Below are 14,159 nucleotides of genomic sequence, written 5' to 3'. Positions count from 1 at the left end.
CACACTGTGCTGTACATCGTCTTTTGCATCTGCCTGTGTGTGAACGCAGCGTTAGCCATGTTCCTAATATGCTATATACCCATTTTTCTCCCCAATTTCATTATGCCACTTAATTCCTCCACATTTGTGTCGTCACTGCTGGTGTATCCTCACTGACTCAACCTGCCAGTGAGGAGCCCCCACCGGGAGGATGTACTGTTGTATCCTCACTGACTCAATCTGCCAGTGAGGAGCCCCCACCGGGAGGATGTACTGTTGTATCCTCACTGACTCAATCTGCCAGTGAGGAGCCCCCACCGGGAGGAGGTACTGTTGTATCCTCACTGACTCACCCTGCCAGTGAGGAGCCCCCACCGGGAGGATGTACTGTTGTATCCTCACTGACTCACCCTGCCAGTGAGGAGCCCCCACCGGGAGGATGTACTGTTGTATCCTCACTGACTCAATCTGCCAGTGAGGAGCCCCCACCGGGAGGAGGTACTGTTGTATCCTCACAGACTCAACCTGCCAGTGAGGAGCCCCCATCGGGAGGAGGTACTGGTGTATCCTACTGACTCAACCTGCCAGTGAGGAGCCCCCACCGGGAGGAGGTACTGTCCTGTCCTACTGACTCAACCTGCCAGTGAGGAGCCCCCACCGGGAGGAGGTACTGTCCTATCCTACTGACTCAACCTGCCAGTGAGGAACCCCCACCGGGAGGAGGTACTGTGCTATCCTACCGACTCAACCTTCCAGTGAGGAGCCCCCACCGGGAGGAGGTACTGACACCATTGTATGCTACTGACTCAACCTGCCAGTGAGGAGCCCCCACCGGGAGGAGGTACTGTCCTATCCTACTGACTCAACCTGCCAGTGAGGAGCCCCCACCGGGAGGAGGTACTGTCCTATCCTACCTACTCAACCTGCCAGTGAGGAACCCCCACTGGGAGGAGGTACTGACACCATTGTATCCTACTGACTCAACCTGCCAGTGAGGAGCCCCCACCGGGAGGACGTAGAGCCTTCGTCCTACTCCTCCCGCCCAACACTCCCCGCTGAGAGGTGCCACCCCCATCCCGTAGGAGTGCGTGCAATGACAAATACGGTAAAATGGTAAATTGTGCATTTATATAGCGCTTTCATCCAAAGCCATAGGTTGTGCATTACATTCACACACACATTCACACACACATTCAGACACACATTCAGACACACATTCAGACACTGATGGTCAGAGGAAACCGTGCAAGGCACCAAAACCTGCACATCGGGAGCATTTAGGGGTTCAGCGTCTTGCTCAAGGACACTTCCAACGCCAAACTGCATCTGCCTCCGCCCCAACCTTCCTCCGAACAGCAAGGGGCCTATTGTGTTCGCATATAGACGATGCGCAGGATTCAAACCCTCAGCCTTCGAGGTGGTGGCCACTGCAGGCGCTTCACCACCGCGACGCCCGAGCGGCGAGCGCCCGTTTTAAACCTGAACCTGGAAATACACACTACGAACGTGCTGCTTCAGGGGGTTAACCTTTCCTGGAGCGTGTGTCTGTGTGTGTGTGTGTAACCTCATAAGCGTAACATGCACACAGCCCAGGCCAGTACACACACACATACAGCAGTGTGTGTGACCTCATAAGCGCAACGTGCACAGCCCCACACATACAGCAGTGTGTGTGTGTATGTGACCTCATAAGCGTAACGTGCACAGCCCCACACATACAGCAGTGTGTGTGTGTATGTGACCTCATAAGCGTAACGTGCACAGCCCCACACATACAGCAGTGTGTGTGTGTATGTGACCTCATAAGCGTAACGTGCACAGCCCCACACATACAGCAGTGTGTGTGTGTGTGTGTGTGACCTCATAGAGTAACGTGCACAGCCCCACACATACAGCTGTGTGTGTGTATGTGACCTCATAGCGTAACGTGCACAGCCCCACACATACAGCAGTGTGTGTGTGTATGTGACCTCATAAGCGTAACGTGCACAGCCCCACACATACAGCAGTGTGTGTGTGTGTGTGTGACCTCATAGCGTAACGTGCACAGCCCCACACATACAGCTGTGTGTGTGTATGTGACCTCATAGCGTAACGTGCACAGCCCCACACATACAGCAGTGTGTGTGTGTATGTGACCTCATAAGCGTAACGTGCACAGCCCCACACATACAGCAGTGTGTGTGTGTGTGTGTGACCTCATAGCGTAACGTGCACAGCCCCACACATACAGCAGCGTGTGTGTGTGTGACCTCATAGCGTAACGTGCACAGCCCCACACATACAGCAGTGTGTGTGTGTGTGTGTGACCTCATAGCGTAACGTGCACAGCCCCACACATACAGCAGTGTGTGTGTGTGTGTGTGTGTGACCTCATAGCGTAACGTGCACAGCCCCACACATACAGCAGTGTGTGTGTGTGTGTGTGACCTCATAGCGTAACGTGCACAGCCCCACACATACAGCAGTGTGTGTGTGTGTGAGTGACCTCATAGCGTAACGTGCACATGCACAGCCCCACACATACAGCAGTGTGTGTGTGTGTGTGACCTCATAAGCGTAACGTGCACAGCCCCACACATACAGCAGTGTGTGTGTATGTGACCTCATAGCGTAACGTGCACAGCCCCACACATACAGCAGTGTGTGTGTGTATGTGACCTCATAGCGTAACGTGCACAGCCCCACACATACAGCAGTGTGTGTGTGTATGTGACCTCATAGCGTAACGTGCACAGCCCCACACATACAGCAGTGTGTGTGTGTGTATGTGACCTCATAAGCGTAACGTGCACAGCCCCACACATACAGCAGTGTGTGTGTGTGTGACCTCATAGCGTAACGTGCACAGCCCCACACACACAGCAGGGTGTGTGTGTGACCTCATAGCGTAACGTGCACAGCCCCACACATACAGCAGCGTGTGTGTGTGACCTCATAGCGTAACGTGCACAGCCCCACACATACAGCAGCAATATCATCACTTCAGGGCAGAAACCTTGTATCATTAATTCTCCATATTTCAAAGTTGTAAGCATTTCCATGCAAATGTACAGTATGTAGCGGAAAATTGCCTATTCACAAGCAGTGTTGCATTTTGACAGCAACATTTTGTCTCTTGAATAAAATTTCCATTTAGTTTTAGTCTAGTTTTAGATGACAAAATGTGTGATAATAGATACATCTACAGTTGGTTTCGTCGACTAAACATGTATTTTTGGCAAGGCCTCGATGGCGTCGTAATGCCCGATATGTACTTGGCCTTGTTGTGAAAATAGCAGATCTACAAGCGCTGTGACCCGTTGTGAGCATGCATAACATTACTTTACTTGATCTCTTCTCCGCTATAGGCCCTAACATTTTAGCCTAGTTTTTATTTGTTGACGAAATTGACAAACATTTTTCGCCATCCCGTAGGAGTGCATGCAAATATGGTAAAATGGTAAATTGTGCAAATTGTGCGTGCGTGCGTGCGTGCGTGCGTGCGTGCGTGCGTGCGTGCGTGCGTGCGTGCGTGCGTGCGTGCGTGCGTGCATGGACGAGGTGTGATGAATCTGTAATGAATACGTAATGTCTTGTGGACTGTGGACCGCAGCGTTCCACTGCCCCGATCACACTGATCAATTAGTCAGGCCTGATTGGCCTGTGATGTGATCAGGGGAACGAACCAAACGGCAGGATTCATGGACGACGGTTCCATTCAGAACAAAACGCTCTTCCTGCCAATAGGAACCGTTCCCTGTGAAATGCCACGGCCAATAGGGATAGTTCCACATCAACTGCCTCGGCCAATAGGGATAGTTCCACATCAACTGCCTCAGCCAATAGGAATGGATCTATACTGTCTTGGCCAATAGGAATAGAGGGTATGCGCATGCATAAAGTGAATGGCAGATCGAGTGGCAAAGTGAGTGACAAAGTGAATTTAATGTTGTTTAAAGTAATTTCATGCAATCAAATAAGACTTCTCTGTTTGGATGTATGGGCTGTCAAGGCCTGAAAGTAGTTTTTTGCCACTCAGTAGGCATTACCGCATAACTTCCTGGTATGATGATGATGTCACGGCATACCCTCTATAGTTCCACATCTACACTCTACAGCCTCAGCCAATAGGAATAGTTCCACATCTACTGTCTCTGCCAATAGGAATAGTCCCACATCTACTGCCTCGGCCAATAGGAATACTTCCACATCTACTGTCTCTGCCAATAGGAATAGTTCCACATCTACTGCCTCGGCCAATAGGAATAGTTCCACATCTGTCTCGGCCAATAGGAATAGTTCCACCTCTACTGTCTCAGCCAATAGGAACAGTTACACAGCTACTACCTCAGCTACTACTCGTTTGAAATAATATGTATTTTCTCCATAAATCAGTGCTATTATTATCACCCTTTACATCTGGGTGTTGGTTAAAACAATATTGAACCAATGAAAAAAAAGTGCTTTGGACAAAACCTCTTAACTCCATTGGACTCTCAAGCTGTCTGCTAAAACAACTAACTCCACCACCTCTCGCCCTCTCATGCAAGTAATTAACAATATATAAAGTCACAACACCAACTTTGATGAGGCAGTATTGCTTTGTTTAAAAATAATCACACCCGTGTGAACTGAGTGGTGCAAGGTCTTATATAGCCTGATCAGCTGTGGTCTGACGTAATGTCAGTGACCATAGTAACCATGCTCATTTTTTTGGTACGAACACGGGTACAAGGGTACAAAGCCAGTTGTTGGAGTGGTTTGCACCACTCAAAAATATATGGTTTTCTTCATTACCTGAAAAATGTATACGGTATTTTTCATGGTGGTTTCTTCCCAACAGCAGAGATGCAGTATGCAATCGTTAAACATGCAATCTTCGGAAGACAAAAAAAGACAGTGATTTTAGTTCATTTGTTTGGCAGATATTTCAGAGAAGCTTCTCGTCCAAGTGTCATAATACTGAGTCACTTGTTTTGGAGCTCGTTTAAGACCAGTCATACTGGGTAAGAGAGCTCACCACCACCACCAGTCACATGTAGTTTAAGACCAGTCATACTGGGTAAGAGAGCTCACCACCACCACCAGTCACATGTAGTTTGGCTTTACTCATCATAGAACATGGTAAACATGCTGTAGGCAGATAGAGGTCCTCAGCTGGGACATCTGCTGTTCCCCTCAGACGAGAGATGCTAGGGTTCCACTGGATAAAGGGCTTGTGACACAAACAAAACGTTTTTTGTAACTTTTCTTATTTTCTTTTTTGTTTTCTGAGCTCAATTGCACCCAAAAAAAAACCTCAACTTTTAATATTCAGAACTTAGATTTTTCTGTGGTCTTCTGGCTCAAACAAGTGCTCTGAATTCCCTGCTGACTATTATGTCATTTTTATTGCCCGTTTTCATTGCAGCTCAAAAGGCTTCACAGACACAGAAAAAAAGTCCCAGACCCCACAAACGTAGACGAACGGCATACGTGTTTACAACTCTCAGAATGATCAGATTTAGACCTGGTGTCCGTTTAAAGAAATTGCGGAGATGAGCTTGTATTTCCGCTGTTTTAGTCACGATGAAGTATATGGCTTGATGTATAAATATCATATCTACAAGCTCACAACGCGTCACGTTCGTGGCGCGTTGCGAGCTTGTAGATCTGCTATTTACCGAGTACAGCACCGGCACGCCACTAAGTATAGATCAGACTTATATAGGGCTGAAGTATTTCAAGGAACGCCGAGCTCAGAGAAATGTGAAATATTGTGACTGACTGTGGTGATTTAGAATGTCTGGATGGAGCCGTGTCTGAAGGGATGGGTGAGTGTCGCACACGCACACGCACACACACACACACACACACACACACACACACACACACACACACACACACACACACACACACACACACACACACACACACACACACACACACACACACACACACACACGAGGCTCAGAGCGCCCCGTGCACACAGGGAGGTAGCACCGTCATTTCTCCCCTCCCCCAATCAACCGCTCCGTCAAACGCTACGGCACTCCCTCTGTGATGTCTGAGAGGTGACGACTGCCCTATAACAACACCTGTCCGTCTGTCTGTCTGTCTCCATCTTCCCCTGATTGTCTGTCTGTCTGTCTGAATCTTCCCATGGCTCTCGCTCTCTCGCCACATCCACACAGACAAGACAAGAAGAGGTTTTCCCATCAGGCCTTGCTTCTCTCAAAACAGGAGAAGGAGGAACGCCAGTGCTTCCTGGGAGGAATGGAACCCCTCTCAACCCCCCCCCTCCCCAACGGCCCTACCCCACAGCGTCGCAATCAGAAATGAGCGCCAGCCAAGCGGCAGCAACCCCCCATCCATCCATCCATCCATCCCCACCCTCTATCTGCCATCATGGGCGGTGAGAGCCCCCCATTCCCCCTCGCAACACCGCCTCCACGCCTGACTCCGATCATGGGGGGGGGGGGGGGGGGGGGGGGGGCAGAGTCAGCTGACCAGATGTTGTACATATCTCTGTGGTGTCACCACCGCGAGCCGCCATGAAACATGCTAGCCGCTATACACCGATACGATACGACCGCGGTAAAAGCCGTGGAGGTGGCGACGAGCCAACCAACGGACGAGAGGCTCATCCCTGCTCTCTCTCTGTGTGTGTGTGTGTGTGTGTGTGTGTGTGCGCATGTGTCTACACGGAAAAAGCATACAGAGAGAGATAGTGAGAGAGAGAGAGAGGGAGAGAGAGAGAGAGAGAGAGAGAGAGAGACACACACACACACACACACACACACACACACACACACACACACACACACACACACACACACACACACACACACACACACACACACACACACACACACACACACACACACACACACACACACACACACACACACACACACACCGAGAACGCTATCGTCTGATAAAATCCCCTCCCTAAGATAGGGGGGGGGGAAAGTGCGGATAACAAAGGAGCATCCGTCAGCATAATAATAAGCCATCCATCACTCCCCATCCATCCATCCATCCCAGAATGCACGGCTGTGAGACCTCTCCCATCCACCCACACATCCATCAGCCGCTGGGTCCTGGGTACCATATACCGTAGGACCCAAATATAGCACGGCTGCTTTTCTGCTCAGGCGCTGCCTGCCTGCCTGCCTGCCTGCCTGCCTGCCTGCCTGCCTGCCTGCCTGCCTGCCAGCCATCCACTGCAGCTGCTGCTGCATTTGAACTGGACGCACGCACACACACACAGACACACACACACACACACACACACACACACACACACACAGAGAGAGAGAGACCCCGGCTTACAAACAGCACCATTGATCCTATAACGGCACCTCCTCCCATCAATAGAGAGAGAGAGAGAGATGCTTTTTTTTTTTCCTGTGCAGCTCGAAGGGTGTGTGTGCGTGCGTGCGTGTGTGCACGGGTGTGTGCGTGCATGCGTGCGTAAAATACAAGACAGGATGTGATGATGCAGGGAGGTCTGGAGGGGGTTGATATGATATGATAACACAAAACATGTCCAGCCTCATCTGAGGCAGGCATCCATTCCCCCCCCCCCCCCCTCTCTCTCCTCTCCCCTGTCTCTATCTCTCTATCCCCCAACTCTCTTCCCCCTCCCCTTCTCTCTCTCTCTCTCTCTCTCTCTCTCTCAGAGCAGCAAGGAGGATAACAACAGCTGCCCGTTGGTCTAGAAGTACAGCAGGGCAGTGGAACAGCAGGAGGAGGCTGAGCGTGTGTGTGTGACACACACACACACACACACACACACACACACACACACACACACACACACACACACACACACACACACACACACACACACACACACACACACACACACACACACACACACACAGCTACAAAGCAGCACCCCTAACGTACACACACACACACACACATACTCCCCTCTCTCCTCTCTCCCCACCCTCCTCCTCCCTCCTCCCTCCTCCTCCCCCTGACAACATCCTCCTATACGTTACCAACATGGAGGGTTTATTTTTTTTTGTCTTAGAAGGAAAGGAAAGGAAGGAATTACCTGAAATATGTCTTGACATTCTCTGGCAGGGGAGCCGCCGCTTGTGGCCGTGGTCTCATTCCATCGTCCGGTCCAAAACGAAAAGGTTTTAAAGCAGTTCCCTTTCCCCCTTCTTTCACTGACAGTTGTTCCCAGGCAGGGCTGCTGCTGCCATTCTCTCTCTCTCTCTCTCTGTCTCTCTCTCTGTCTCTCTCGTCAGACCAGTTCCTGACCGCTCTAGGAAAGGAGAAGAGAGGAGGAGATATAAAGAGAAAAGAGCCAGCAAGGCTCTCGTTCAGTTGAAGCAGAGAGAGGCTGCCTTGCCTTGCCTTGCCTTGCCTTGCCTTGCCTGGCTGGATGCTTCACTGGCTGCTCACTGTTCCCTAGCCCATGATGTCATCACCGCCCCGCACGCCCCATTGGCCGAGGGACTGCTGAATATTAATGAAGGCAAGTGGAGGGTCTGGGGGGGGGGGGGGGGGGAGGCGGCCAGCCAGCCGGCAAGCAAGCAAGCGAGTGAGCGAGCGCCCGACCGTATAGGGTTGGTTTTCTGTTTCACCGGCCAAACCTGCCCGGGGAGAAGGCAAGGCGGGAGGGAGGGAGGAATAACAAAGGAGTAGGAATCATTGTGTGTACACTGTTTATACCCTATACACCGGTTACAGCAAATGAAATATACTGTTAGTATATAAACAGAGAAACTCACTTTAATTCAATTACATTTGAATAAATTGCCGCTACTTGTTTTGCAAATGTTTTGTATGTTACTAAGTGAATGCAAAAAAACATTGAAATACTGCTGTCAACTTCCAAAAGTATAAAGCTAATGTCTCCCATATGGATGTATAACTATCTATGTATTTGTACATATACAGTACATTCTTTTATCTTTTATTGTTTTGTTCCACTTTTGCTTTGGTAATGTAAACGTATGTTATCTCATGCCAATAAAGCTCCATTGAATTGAATTGAATTGAGAGGGAGTATGTGTGTGTGTGTGCAAAACTTTGAGTGGTTATTTTTGATGCTTTGAGCGAAGAGAAAAAGAATATGCAACATTAATTATTTGCAAGAACAACATTCTCCTGGAATGGTGTTACTATGTTGTCTTTTTTATGTCCTGTATAATTATTGTATGACTTTAAATGGCGCGCACGCACGCACGCACGCGCACACACGCGCACGCACGCACGCGCACACACGCGCACGCACGCGCGCACGCACGCGCGTGCGTGCGCGCGCGTGTGTGCAATATAGTCATACAATATAATTATTGTATGACTTTAAATGGCGCGCACGCACGCACGCACGCACGCACGCGCACACACGCGCGCACGCACGCGCACACACGCGCACGCACGTGCGCGCGTGCGTACAGTGTACAGTGTCATAAGCAGAGGAGGAAGCATTATGTGTACAAGGCATTATAGACATGGACCATAGAAAGTGTTTTGTGTTCAATGTATCCTTTTTTTTTTGGGCAGCGGTGGCCAAAGGGTTAGAGGAGCGCCCTTGTTGCCAAAAGGTTGCCGGTTCGATTCCCCGGACGGGCAGGAAAAATCTGGGTGGGGAAGTGATTGGTCATCACTCACCCCAACAACGCTGAAGTGCCCTTGAGCAAGGCACTGAACCCCCAACTGCTCCAGTGGAGCTGCTTAGTGGCCAACAGTATAAGACGGTGTCCTATGTACTGTTAATGTTTCAATGAATTGAATAGCCTACATAGACAGGACCCCAATGGAAACAAGCCATAGTGCTTTCTTAGGTTCAATCGTTTTAGCATTCTAGGCTATTAAAAAAAATCACACCTGTGTGAACTGAGTGGTGTAAGGTCTTATATAGACTGATCAGCTGTGGTCTGACGTAATGTCTGACGTAATGAAATCACACCCGTGTGAACTGGGTGACCATAGCAACCATGCTCATTTTTTGGTACGAACAGACAGACAGACAAACTAACAAAGCCAGTTGTAGGAGTGGTTTACACCACTCAAAAAGTACAGTTTAATGATATTATTATTAAACTGTACTTTTTTTTTGCAAACTGTTAAAAAGTATTCAAATCAATCAATTAGTGTATATACACCGTACATTGACCAGACTATAGTCGATCAATACGGTTTATGGTTTTGTTTTCAGCCGATATATATATATATACCATTTTGTTTTGTCATCAAACGGGATGACTAAGCTAAAAAGAGAAGTAAAAGCTGACAGAACAATTATACGAAGCGATTATAAATTCCGTCCACCTCGTGGTGTATGTAACAGCAGCAGCTGTGAAGTGAACGCCATCCCCCCAGAGTGCACGCTTTGCGAGCTCTGTTGTGCGGCGGGCGAGCGGTGCGGTGCGGTGCGGTGCGGGCGGGGGACGGCAAACCGAAAATGCACTCCGCTTGCCCCAATTTGCCTATGATGTCATCTTTTTCCTCTGTCTCACCTGTCATTGGCTGGGCTGGTGCGGCATCTGCTCTCAGGCTCACGGCTATATAGCGCTTCTTGCCTAAAGCTCGATTTATTGTACACTTTGGGTCGTACGGTGGTGCCCCCCCCACCCGCCCCCAAAAAAAGGCAGATCTACAAGCTCACAACGTGCCGCACCCGCGGCACGTTGTGAGCTTGTAGATCTGCCTTTTTCAGCGGCACTGTGGTATACGAGGAGGTGATAAATGTGGATTTATAGGTGGAGGCCCGTCCGAACGAAGCGCTCTCTGAATCCTGACGGGGTTGTCCTGACAACCACCGTTAGTGTCGATCCCTCATGGCTCTGCATGGCTGGAACAAATAATATCATGGCTGTGTTCATTCCGTTTGACGCCGTTCACTCAAATGGGGAGGGAAATGGAACACTTATTTTTAACAAAGAAAATATCACTTGCACATTTAAAGTGACATTTTTTAAACAGAAATGTTCCACGTGTACATGACAAACATGGTGCTGTCGTTAGCCTACTTTTCAACCTACCGTCATATAATTCACTCACTAATGTTCATGATAAAATGCCAATAAAATAATGTCTAGCCCTAAAAAAATTAAAATAAATCTTGTTTTTTTTTGTTTTTAAATAATGTCACTGGTGGACAGGCTCCTATGAGACACAGACAGAGTAGAAAAATGTGGTACTTATTCATGAACATTAGTGTGGACCAATTTTATGAAGATAAGTTGCAAAGTGGTACTTTAATGACAGAACTCGATTTTATGTTTTTTGTTTTGTTTTTGTATAGGTTTCATATCATATGTTTGCTGTCCTGAATTCTTCAACAGAGTGTATGTTGAATAAAAGAAGAATGAATAGAGTGAAGGTTTGAATCATGTTTTGATTAAATTGTGCAAAAAATTGCGACAGAATCATTTGCATCCGATGTGCTGGTTGGCTTTCTGACCAGAATGTCAGAGTCGCTTGACAAATACAAATTACAGCAGTGGTTCCCAAAGTGGAACCAAATGGACCCTTATGGGTCTGTAACTCAGAGAGTGTACAAATAGGTATTTGTACACTCTCAGAGTTAAATTAACATACATTTTACAATATAAATTGGGGGTCCCAGAGATAGAAATGCCATAAAATGGGGGGGTCGGTAGACTAATGCATGTCAAACTGGGGGGGTCCTTGAAATTAAACGGGTTGAGAATCACTGCTATAGAGCCATACAAATGTTCTCTTATGGGGGTCCCTGGCATATCTCTTCAAATGGGGGTCCGCGGGGCTAATTAGTGTCAATTTGGGGGTCCTTGACATGAAAAGGTTTGGGAACCACTGCCTTACAGGACCAGAGATCCAGACCTCAGTCTCCAGTTACACACAACAGACATGCTATGAGAAGAACATACAATAAACACACCTAGTCAACCACACCACACACACAAAAAGTCCCTTTTCCACCAAAACAACTTTGTGGTTCTAGAACTGGTTATACCGTTCCAGACTCTTGGAACCTGATTGGTGCTTTTTTTGTACTAGGTATTTGTATGCTATGTCCTGTATGTCAGTCCTGTTTGTATTGGTTGATGTCTGGGGACTGCAGATGGAAATGGGCATGTTTTGCTAAATCTGGTATATTTACACTGCATTTTTTATGTAATGTTCATCAACATACACTGTCCCGACTAAATAAACAAATAAAGTAAAGTTTCACTCAACCCGGCGTCCACTTTTTGGTTCCAGTTTTTCCCGAAGCGACTTTTACAAATTAATGTTCAGTGGAAACGCCGTCTGAACTGCAAATAAATCGCCAAGAATAGCCGATCTGTGTGAGCTCGCACCGCGTCGCAAACGTGAGCTTGTAGATCGGTTATCTAAAGTGAAGAAAAATAAATCAGACCCGTCTGAAGTGAGTGGTGCTGTACTGTACTTGTGCTGTACGTACTGTACAAGCACTCATCCCTGGCCTGTGTGTGTGTGTGTGTGTGTGTGTGTGTGTGTGTGTGTGTGTGTGTGTGTGTGTGTGTGTGTGTGTGTGTGTGTGTGTGTGTGTGTGTGTGTGTGTGTGTGTGTGTGTCTGGCTGTGCAACAGTGACACTTGGTGGTGAACAAACGCTATAACGCTATTTCCGTGCTCGGACACACCCAGGGACACACATAGCTGTCTATAGGAGTGGTCGCACCACTCAAAAACCAAAGTACAGACCCCTGGGGGACACCGGCCAATGAAGCAAACCGTTGAATGAATTCAGGTCGTTTCCTGGAACCAATCATGGTCCTTCTCTATGGCATGCCTCTGAAGAACCTGCTTCATTTCAGCGTATAGCATCGCCATGGAAACACCGATTCAAACAAGCGAGGTCTTGATGAATAATTTAAATCACCCCTCGGTAACCTTTATGTTTTAACATCAAAGTGTGCAATGAATCATCGTCCCAAGGTGTCTACAATGGGGAAACGAATGAGATGGCAAGAGGGGGGGGGGGGGGGGGGTGTGTCTGTGTGTGTGTGTGTGTGTGTGTGTGTCTGTGTGTGTGTGTGTCTGTGTGTGTCTGTGTGTCTGTCTGTCTGTGTGTGTGTGTGTGTGTGTGTGTGTCTGTGTGTGCGTCTGTGTGTGCGTCTGTGTGTGTGTGTGTGTGTGTGTGTGTGTGTGTGTGTGTGTGTGTGTGTGTGTGTGTAACGACCATCCTCTACCACAGGGGTTCTCAACGTTTTCAGGCCGTGACCCTCGGATTTGAACTTGCGACCCCCACTTGGATCACTAGGCATTACATTTAATTTGACTCGGTTCCACAGATAATTTGTGAAAATGTTGCGAGGCATTGTGACCGTGTAGATCTGCTATTTTCAAAATTTTGGTCTTATATTATTTGTGACTCTTTTTTAATGGCGGCAAGACTAACTGTTCAGAAGAGGAGAAAAACTGTTATTTATATATATATATATATATCCAAAATGAGTTAATATAGCACAGGCAGACTCTTCACATACTAGACTCTAGTATGTGACATGCTCTAGTAACTAGAGCGTGTCTGAAATAAGTGTCAGAGCTGAAATCGACATGTAAATATGAAATAAATGCTTAAACATGTAGCTAGGTGTAATGTTAGAGACCACAGAAGTGAACCTTTCAGGCCTGTTTCTCCAAATTTTCTGCAACACATTACTCTATAAGCCATATCTCCAAAACTGGTGGGCCAAACTGAACAACCAATAAGTCAATTTGAAGCCACAGTATTAGGCGGGATCAACAACATTTACATTTAACCCCTTTTGGCGTTTTAATCATGTTATACTTTAGCTATTGAAAAATAGCAGATCTACAAGACTCTTGTATAGGTCTTCTAGGGGGGGTCCCTGGAACAACATATTTTCAGATGGAGGTCCACGGTCAAATACAGATAATTATGGGGTCCACTTGACATGAATTATTGAGCACCACTGATATAGAAACATAGTATTTCCGAATATTGTCAGTATTTAGAAGACATTTTGAAAGTTTTGAGGTTCAGGCCTAAATGGTTTAACAAACACAACCATTGCCGCCAGCATCTTTACAAAATAAAGGCGCTAGAGTGCCAGGAGATATGGCAGATTTTACTCTGAAAAGCCCCTCCCTTCCGTTACCCACCCCAAAAACCGGGAGGCATAATCTTCCATTCTTTCCTCGCGCTGGTCACGCTAAAGTCTCTCTAGAAGCGTTAATATTCCAAACGAGAGGCATGCTGAAGTCAGAAATGAAGACA

The 14,159-nt window shown here is 47.7% G+C and overlaps 1 protein-coding gene across 3 annotated transcripts in view; it reads right to left on the bottom strand.

Moving 5' to 3' along the window:
• Positions 1 to 14,159, bottom strand: part of LOC306927437 (serine/threonine-protein kinase PAK 3) — a 181,585-nt gene that overhangs the window by 153,412 nt on the left and 14,014 nt on the right. For all 3 annotated transcript variants that reach the window (XM_079507182.1, XM_079507180.1, XM_079507181.1), the window contains exon 3: positions 8,009 to 8,224. The gene's annotated coding sequence lies outside the window, so the exon portion shown is untranslated. The remainder of the gene's footprint in view (positions 1 to 8,008; positions 8,225 to 14,159) is intronic.

The sequence above is a fragment of the Electrona antarctica genome (assembly GCF_951216825.1).
Source record: "Electrona antarctica genome assembly, chromosome: 8".
Classification (NCBI taxonomy): Eukaryota; Metazoa; Chordata; class Actinopteri; order Myctophiformes; family Myctophidae; genus Electrona; species Electrona antarctica.
Note: the sequence above shows the minus strand (reverse complement) of the source record. Positions and strands in the feature narration are given on the sequence as shown.